This window comes from Bos taurus, chromosome X (assembly GCF_002263795.3).
Source record: "Bos taurus isolate L1 Dominette 01449 registration number 42190680 breed Hereford chromosome X, ARS-UCD2.0, whole genome shotgun sequence".
Classification (NCBI taxonomy): Eukaryota; Metazoa; Chordata; class Mammalia; order Artiodactyla; family Bovidae; genus Bos; species Bos taurus.
Window position 1 is genome coordinate 21,649,410 of NC_037357.1, and position 8,992 is coordinate 21,658,401.

The following is an 8,992-nucleotide window of genomic DNA, read 5'->3' on the forward strand; positions in this document are numbered from 1 at the left end:
GTGTGTTTTAAGCTGAAATGCTTCATTACATTTGATTGTGCTCATTATTAAAGTATAATTTTCCTGTTGAAATACTGAAGTTAATGTATGGAAATAATGATATCTCCCCAAGTGACTTAACAAACATTGATTTAGGGCCGACTTTGATCTCAGCCCTCTACTCCATACTGCACACTGGAGAGGATAATTTCCTTGACTGGTATTTTACAGTAACCAGTTAAATGAAGTATCTGGGCTGATATTTATTACTATGTTTTCCAGATAGATAAAGAAAGAGAGATATCACCATTCTATTTAACAGGAAAAAAGAAGTATAATTAACTTTGAAAGTAGATTTTTCCTTTTAACAATTCCTAATTTCTCTCTGAGAAAGAAGAATTAATTTAAGAGGCCGCAGGTAATGATTCTAACAGATAGCTGTCATATCTTGCTAGGGAGAGCTCATTGGGCTGGACCTTGGAGTTGAGCCTCAAAGAAGACCTAGGCTGTATCCATGCTAGAAAAAGAGTACAGAATCTTAGGTCATGGGAGGGCATTGAATGGTCGTGTCTCTAATGTCATTTCACAGTTTAGGAAAATGGAGGTTCAAGGAGAGGAAAAGACTTGTGTGAGATAATCCAGTAACCTAGTTTGTAGGAGAGTTAGACTGCAATCTGAACTTCTAATACCTAGTCTAGTACTCTTTTACCCAACACACAGCACCCACAGTGGTAAAATCCAGGCAAATCTGACAGCGTGCTAAGCTCTTCTGGCTTGTCGAAGACATGAGACCATGTATCTGTGACAAGAACTCTGCAAATAGTCATTTTCACATTTCAAATGATTGGCTTAGTGTGTGCTAGGTCAGGAAGTCACTGGAATGGGAAAATGCTACAGAGGAAGGAAAAGGGTACAATCTCAATATTTGAAAGAGAAACCTCTTCTTTATCCTTTGGGTTATGGCATTGGGAATTTATCAACAGGGAAGTATAAACACTTAAGGAATCACGTTCTCAGTTTCTTCTGCCACAGTTGTTCAAAGGAAAATTCAGTCTTCAAACTCTGGATATTGCTCTGGATTACCAAAGAACCAGAAACAGCCTTGGTGCTCTTCTAAGTGCCAGAACAAGTTCTTCACCTTTCCAGTCACTTTTCCAGCAATCAAGGGGAAATAAAATAACTCACTCTGATAAACATCAACTAAGTGCTCCCTCTCTGGGTAATTGGCTTCCTGGAAGGTGAATTGGCGCTCATTTAGCAGTCCAAGGCCCAGTGAGTCCTGGCCAAATGAAAATGAAATGTAACACATTTAGTGCTAAATTAAAGACAGGATCCACAAGCTGAGAGCCCACATGAATCAGAGACATGAATCACAAAGCCTGTGCTGTTTATGGCAAATTGGCCCTGAACACAAATAAAAAATCAATCATTAATTTTCACACTCTGCCCTTGATAGACTTTTTCATTTGAAGGCAATAACTATTATAATAACACTAATGACACCTTATGATTTTACTTTGTGAAGTGCCTTCCTGTCTACTCCTCATAGTCTTAATTTCTCTAAATTCAGAGTTAAAAAGTATGACTTTAAAAAATTGATGCAAAATGACAATTCAGAGACAATCCAAAGAAATAATAAAGCTCCAATTCTGTAGTGCCTAACCTAAAGTGATTACATGTAAACCAGTATGAAAAACATATATCAGGTAGAATCCAGAATTTTTTTATGGATTATTTGTGGTGATGTTGACTGAGAAAAGATAACATGCAGCCTTGTGAATTGTGGTATAAAGCTTAAAAGTAACTTGTATGTTTGTCAAAGGTACATTCACTCAACAGTCAGCAGTGAGTGACTACCTCCTAATCAGTTGCCTATGTGCTAGATTCTGATTTGAAACAGACACTGCCCATGCCTTTGACAGAGGAAGGGCATTCTCAGTAGAGGAAAAAACAGCAGATACAGAGACCCAGAGATATGAAACAGCAGGCATTGTCTGACGAAACATAAGAGTTCACTGTGGGCAGATCAAAAGAGGGTGGAGAGTATGAAGGAGTAACAAAAGATGAGTCTAGAGCCAAATCTTTGAGAGATTTGTGGGTTAGTCTGATGCATACAAACCTCGACACTGAAGGTGAATAGGCATCAGATGCTATGAAAGTGCTGCATTCAACATGCCAGCAAATCTGGAAAACTCAGCAGTGGCCACAAGACTGGAAAAGGTCAGTTTTCATGCCAATCCCAAAGAAAGGCAATGCCAAAGAATGCTCAAACTACCACACAATTGCACTCATCTCACACGCTAGTAAAGTAATGCTCAAAATTCTCCAAGCCAGTCTTCAGCAATATGTGAACCGTGAACTTCCTGATTTCAAGCTGGTTTTAGAAAAGGCAGAGGAACCAGAGATCAAATTGCCAACATCTGCTGGATCATGGAAAAAGCAAGAGAGTTCCAGAAAAACATCTATTTCTGCTTTATTGACTATGCCAAAGCCTTTGACTGTGTGGATCACAATAAACTGTGGAAAATTCTGAAAGAGATGGGAATACCAGACCACCTGATCTGCCTCCTGAGAAATCTGTATGCAGGTCAGGAAGCAACAGTTAGAACTGGACATGAAACAACAGACTGGTTCCAAATAGGAAAAGGAGTACGTCAAGGTTGTATATTGTCACCCTGCTTATTTAACTTATATGCAGAGTACATCATGAGAAATGCTGGACTAGAAGAAACACAAGCTGGAATCAAGATTGCTGGGAGAAATATCAATAACCTCAGATATGCAGATGATACCACCCTTATGGCAGAAAGTGAAGAGCAACTAAAGAGCCTCTTGATGAAAGTGAAAGTGGAGAGTGAAAAAGTTGGCTTAAAGCTCAACATTCAGAAAATGAAGATCATGGCATCTGGTCCCATCACTTCATGGGAAATAGATGGGGAAACAGTGGAAACAGTGTCAGACTTTATTTCTTTGGGCTCCAAAATCACTGCAGATGGTGACTGCAGCCATGAAATTAAAAGACGCTTACTCCTTGGAAGGAAGGTTATGACCAACCTAGATAGCATATTCAAAACAGAGACGTTACTTTGCCAACAAAGGTCCATCTAGTCAAGGCTATGGTTTTTCCTTTGGTCATGTATGGATGTGAGAGTTGGACTGTGAAGAAGGCTGAGCACCGAAGAATTGATGCTTTTGAACTGTGGTGTTGGAGAGGACTCTTGAGAGTCCCTTGGACTGCAAGAAGATCCATTCAGTCCATTCTGAAGGAGATAAGCCCTGGGATTTCTTTGGAAGGAATGATGCTAAAGCTGAAACTCCAGTACTTTGGCCACCTCATGTGAAGAGTTGACTCATTGGAAGACTCTGATGTTGGGAGGGATTGGGGGCAGGAGGAGAAGGGGATGACAGAGGATGAGATGGCTGGATGGCATCACTGACTCGATGGACGTGAGTCTGGGTGAACTCTGGGGGTTGGTGATGGACGGGGAGGCCTGGTGTGCTGTGATTCATGGGGTCGCAGAGAGTCGGACATGACTGAGCGACTGAACTGAACTGAACTGAGGGGTTTTAAGATGGAGAGTGATATGAGCTGATTTTTCTTTTGCAGAGAGACTTCTCAGGTGACCTATAGGTGAGGGAATGGAGGGATCCCAAATTTTGAGATTGTGATAATAGTCCAGTGGCAAGATGATGAGGACTTGGGCTATGACAGTAGCAAAGCACAAATGAACAGGATGTGTTTGGTATGTAAAATCAGAAAATATTGATGATTGAATATGGGGAGTTGAAGGCCAGAGAAGTGTCAAAGATTTAAGTTAACCTAGTAAATGGTACCATGTCCAAATATCAACTCTGTACCTTACCCCCAAATCTGCTTCCACCTCAGTCTGCCCTATCTCGGTAAATGGCAACTCCATCTTTCTAGTTACTGAGCTTCAGGCTATGGAGTCATCCTGGACTTCTCTCCTCTCATTCCCTACATCCCATTTGGCAGTAAATTTTGTTGGTTCTACCTTCAAAACATAAGCAGAATGGAACCATTTCTCACCAAATCCACTATCTTAAGCCATCAACATCTCTCACCTAGACTACTACTATAGCCTCCTGATTAGTTTCCTTGTCCCCCTTCCACTCCAAAGCATATTCTCCAATAAATCATTCAGTGATTTATTTAAATATAAGCTAATCTAACAAAGCCATTATTTTTAATTTCCAGTTTGTAGAACTACAGGAGATGAAGGGATAAGTTAAATGACTCAAGAAAACCATCAGAGAAAGCTTTTCATGATAACTGGCTCTGGATCTCCAATAAGTTAATACCTTGGGAAAAAAGGATGGAGGTTGGGGAGCTTTCTACCTAGACAGGTATGTAAGAAGCCTGACAATCTAATGGAAATGTATGGTCCTGGATTTAATCTTGTTTTAAACAAACCACTATAATAAACTATGGTGACAATTAGGGAAATATAATTATCAGCTGGGGACTAGAATTGTTAGTTTTGGTAGATATGGTAATACACATAGTGATTATATAGGAAGATATTTTACTTTTAAAGTAGATTTATAATGATGTATTCTGGGATAAAATGTCATGATTTCTATGCTTTAAAATACTTCAGCAAATAAAGTATACATGAAGCAAACATGGTTAATATTTGTTATTCTAGGTAACGGGTATATAAATACTTATTATGTTATTTCCTTTTCTTTTTTCTCTCTCTCTATATATAGATATATGTATATTTCTCCCCCTTTTTATTGAGATGTGATTGACATGGCACTATATAATTTTAAGGCATACAGCATAATGATTTGACTTACATACATCATGAAATAATTATCACAATAAGTTTAGTGAACATCTGTCATCTCATATAGATAGGAAATAAAAGAAATTTTAAAAATACTTTTTTCTTATGATGAGAACTCTTAGGATTTACTCTCTTAACAATGTTCATATATAATGTACAGTGTTCATTATATTTATCATTTTGTACATTACATCCCTAGTGCTCATTTCTCTTATGACTGTAAGTTTGTACCTTTTACCTTTTGACCACTTTCATCCAATTCTCTCTCCCCTCACCCTCCCTCCCCACCTCTGGTAACCACAAATCTGATCCTTTTTTCTATGAGTTTCTTTGCTTTTGAAGTATAATTGACCTAAAGTACTATGTTAATTCCTGGTACACAATATAGTGATTCGGTATTTCTATACATTTCAAATATTTTAATTTTTAAATTAAGTGTATATTTAAAAATTTTTATAAGTCAAGATAAGTAGGTCGTATCTGGTACTCTTCTTGAAAACCCCATAATGGCTTTCCATGGCACTCAGAGTAAAATTCAACATTTTACCCATGATCTGTCCCTTACTATTTCTCTAGTCTCATGTTCTACCACTCTCCTTCACCCACTCTTTCAAGAACACAAATTTCCTTGCTTAACACTGTCCTGTTTCCTGGCAAAAATTATGCATCTGTTTTTCTAGTTGCCTGGATCACTCTTCTCTCAGATGTTTACAAGGCTCAAAGCTTCTCTTTATTTGGGTTTCTATTTTCCTTAATAGTGAAATTTTACCATATTTACCAATCTTATATCCCTTCCATCAATTCTCCCTGGGCCTGTACTCTGGCTTTATTTTTCTTCTTAACATTCACCACCTCTTGACATATAATATGTTTTGTTTATTTATTGTCTGTCTTAATGGCAGCCCACTCCAGTATTCTTGCCTAGAAAATCCCATGGATGGAAGAGCCTGGAAGGCTACAGTCCACGGGGTCGCAAAGAGTCGGACACGACTGAGCGACTTTCTTCTTTCTTCTCTCCATCCCACTCCAGCACATACTAGAATGTAAGTTCAATATGAGTAAGAATTTGCCTATTTTTTATTGTAGTCCTTAGTGAATGGATACAGATGGTATACATATTTATTAAATAATATTACAAGTAGGGAAATCTGGTTTTGTGGAAAGACTAAATTAATTGGGCTTCCCTGGTGGCTCAGACGGTAAAGTGTCTGCCTGCAATGCAGGAGACCTGGGTTTGATCCTTGGGTTGGGATGATTCCCTGGAGAAGGAAATGGCAACCCACTCCAGTACTCTTGCCTGGAAAATCCCATGGATGGAGGAGCCTGGTAGGTTACAGCCCATGGGGTTGCAAAAAGTCAGACATGACAGTGACTTCACTAAATTAATTGAGTTCAGGATGTGTTGACTTTGAGGACCTGTAATATATGTAAGTGGAAAAGTTCTCTGTTTAGCTCAGAGAAGTTGTAGTTTTAGATTTTGTGGTGAGAAGATAAATAATTTTGTCTGTGGTAGTTTCTATTTTTTCATTACAGAAGGAGGTAATGTCATCAATTGAAAACAGCACATAGATGAAAATTAAAATCATTGAAATTGAGGGTCTCTCATTTTGTGTACATCTCTAAGCAAAGAGAAGTGACGGGAAGAGAGCTAATTTTAAAGTCTTTGGGAACAACAATATTTAAGGGACAGACAGTCCAAGAGGAGGCCATTAAAAAAAGACTGAAAGGATATAAATAGAGATAAAAGGAAAACAGCCAGGAGACTCTTGTGTCATGTAAACTAAAGGAAATAAGAGGGTTTTTTAAAAAGCATATTCTTTTTTTGAAGTATAGTTGATGTATTAATACAATGTAAGTTACAGATGTACAATATAGTGATTCACAATTTTAAAGGCTATGCTCCATTTGTAGCTATTATAGAATATTGGCTATATTCTGTATTTTGTAATATATCCTTGTAGTTTATTTTATACATAATAGTTTATACCTCTTACCCCCTACCTCTATATTGTCCCTTTTCCTTCCTTCTCTCCACTGATAATCACTAGTTTGTTCTCTATCTATGAGTCTGTTTCTGTTTTGTTATATTCACCAGCTTGTTGTATTTTTATATTCCATATATAAGTGATATACAGTATTTGTCTTTCTCTGTATGACTTATTTCACCCAACATAATACCTTCCAAGTCCATCCACATTGATGCAAATGGGCACTTGGGTTGTTTCCATATTTTGTCAATTGTAAATAATGCTGCTCTTCAACCTAAGTGTCCACTGACAGATGAATAGAAAAAGATTTGATACAATATGTGATGGAATATTACTCAGCCATAAAAAGGAATGAAATAATGTCATTTGTAGCAATGTGGCTGGCCCTTGAGATTATCATATTAAGTAAGTAAGACAGGGAAAAATAAATATCATATGATAAGACTTACATGTGGAATCTAAAATAAAAGATACAAATAAATTGATTTACAAAAAAGAAATAAACTCACAGACATAGAGAACAGACTTGTGATTGCCAAGCGGCATAGGGGAGGAATGGATTGGGAGTTTGGGATTAGCAGATGCAACCTATTGGGTTGGGCAAAAAGTTCATTGAGATTTTTCCATAACATGTTACAGTATTATATATAAAATGGATAAACAACAAGGACCTACTGCACAGCACAGTGAACTGTATTCAATATCCTGGGATAAACCCTCATGGGCAAGAAAAATATTTTTAATTTAAATAAATAAAATAATGCTGCTATGAACTTTTGGGTGCATGTATCTTTTTGAATTAATGTTCTTGCTTTTTCATATATATATATATATATATATATATATATATGTATGTATTCCCAGGAGTAGAATTGCTGGGTCATATGAAACTCTATTTTTAGTGCTTGGAGAAACTTCCATACTATTTTCCACAGTGGCTGCACCAATTTACATCCCCACAACAGTGTATGAGTGTAGAGAAATAGTTTTTAAAAGAGATACAGACCAAATGACCAGCATTAGGCAGGCAAAATATAGTCTCCATATGTATGATATTGTGAAGGCAAATGGAAAAAGATCAAATGGAGTGTTGGAGGCTTAATTTCAGGAAGGAATGAGAGATATAGACATAAATGTCCAAAATAGGTTATTCTTTTAAAAAGCTTTGCTGAGAAGGGAACCAGTAACTTGGGGCTGTGGGACTGGCTACAGTCGAATTGAGTGACTTTTCTTTAGGATTAGAAGGCATTTAAACATATTTATATGCTGAGGATGAGTGGATAATAGTGAGAAAGAAATGAAAAATCAAGTACTGAGAGAAAACATATGAAGGAGCAAGTCTTAGGAAGAAACAGGTGGCACAAGACGCAGACCTTCAATAGCAGAGAGACGCTTCTGTTCATACAGTGTGGAAGAAGAATGGGTGGGTACAGAGAAAAATGTGTGTGTGGATAATGGGGAGATAAAGGGTTTCACCCCAGAGGACTCAATATTGATGACATAGAAGTCTTTGAGTATGAGGGATCTGGGAATTGGGCAGAAAACTTGAGTAGAGAGGCAACAAATTGGAGCAGTTATTGTGAGATATAGGAACAAACTAATAATAGGCAAAGGGATTGATACATGCTATGAAGGATTCAACTGAAGTAAAAAGTCAGGGATTTGTAGAGGCATTCATGTGCACAATTGTCTGACATTTTCTTTACCAGCCTGCTGGTTATAAAAACAAGGAAGGAAGATGGTGTGCCCAAAATGTATCAGGCAGGTACAACAGCAATGGGGAGTACAGCACTATGCTGTGATTACGAGTAAAGGTTTTAGTCACAGACATGGCTTTGTATCCTGGCTCTGCTACTTACTAACTGTGTGGGCTTGGGCAACCTACTTACCCTTTCAAAAATTTAAGTTCCTCATCTTTAAAATGGATACAATAAAAGTAACTACCTCATATGGTTGGTAAAATTAGATAGAAGAATCAATGTAAATTGCCTGACACTTAAAAGCCTTCTTTAAATATTAAGTAAACACAAAAAGGAAACTAAAACAGGGGTGAGAAGGGAGTTGAGAGGGCTGATGAAATAGAAATTCAAGGTAGTGACCATGGCATCCAGGCAGCACTGGGAGGAAAGTGAGACTCTGAGGGGTGATTAAACTGGAAGCAAATAAAGGAATCAAGGGAACAGAGTCTTTCAGTAAAGGTGAAGAGCAGTACTA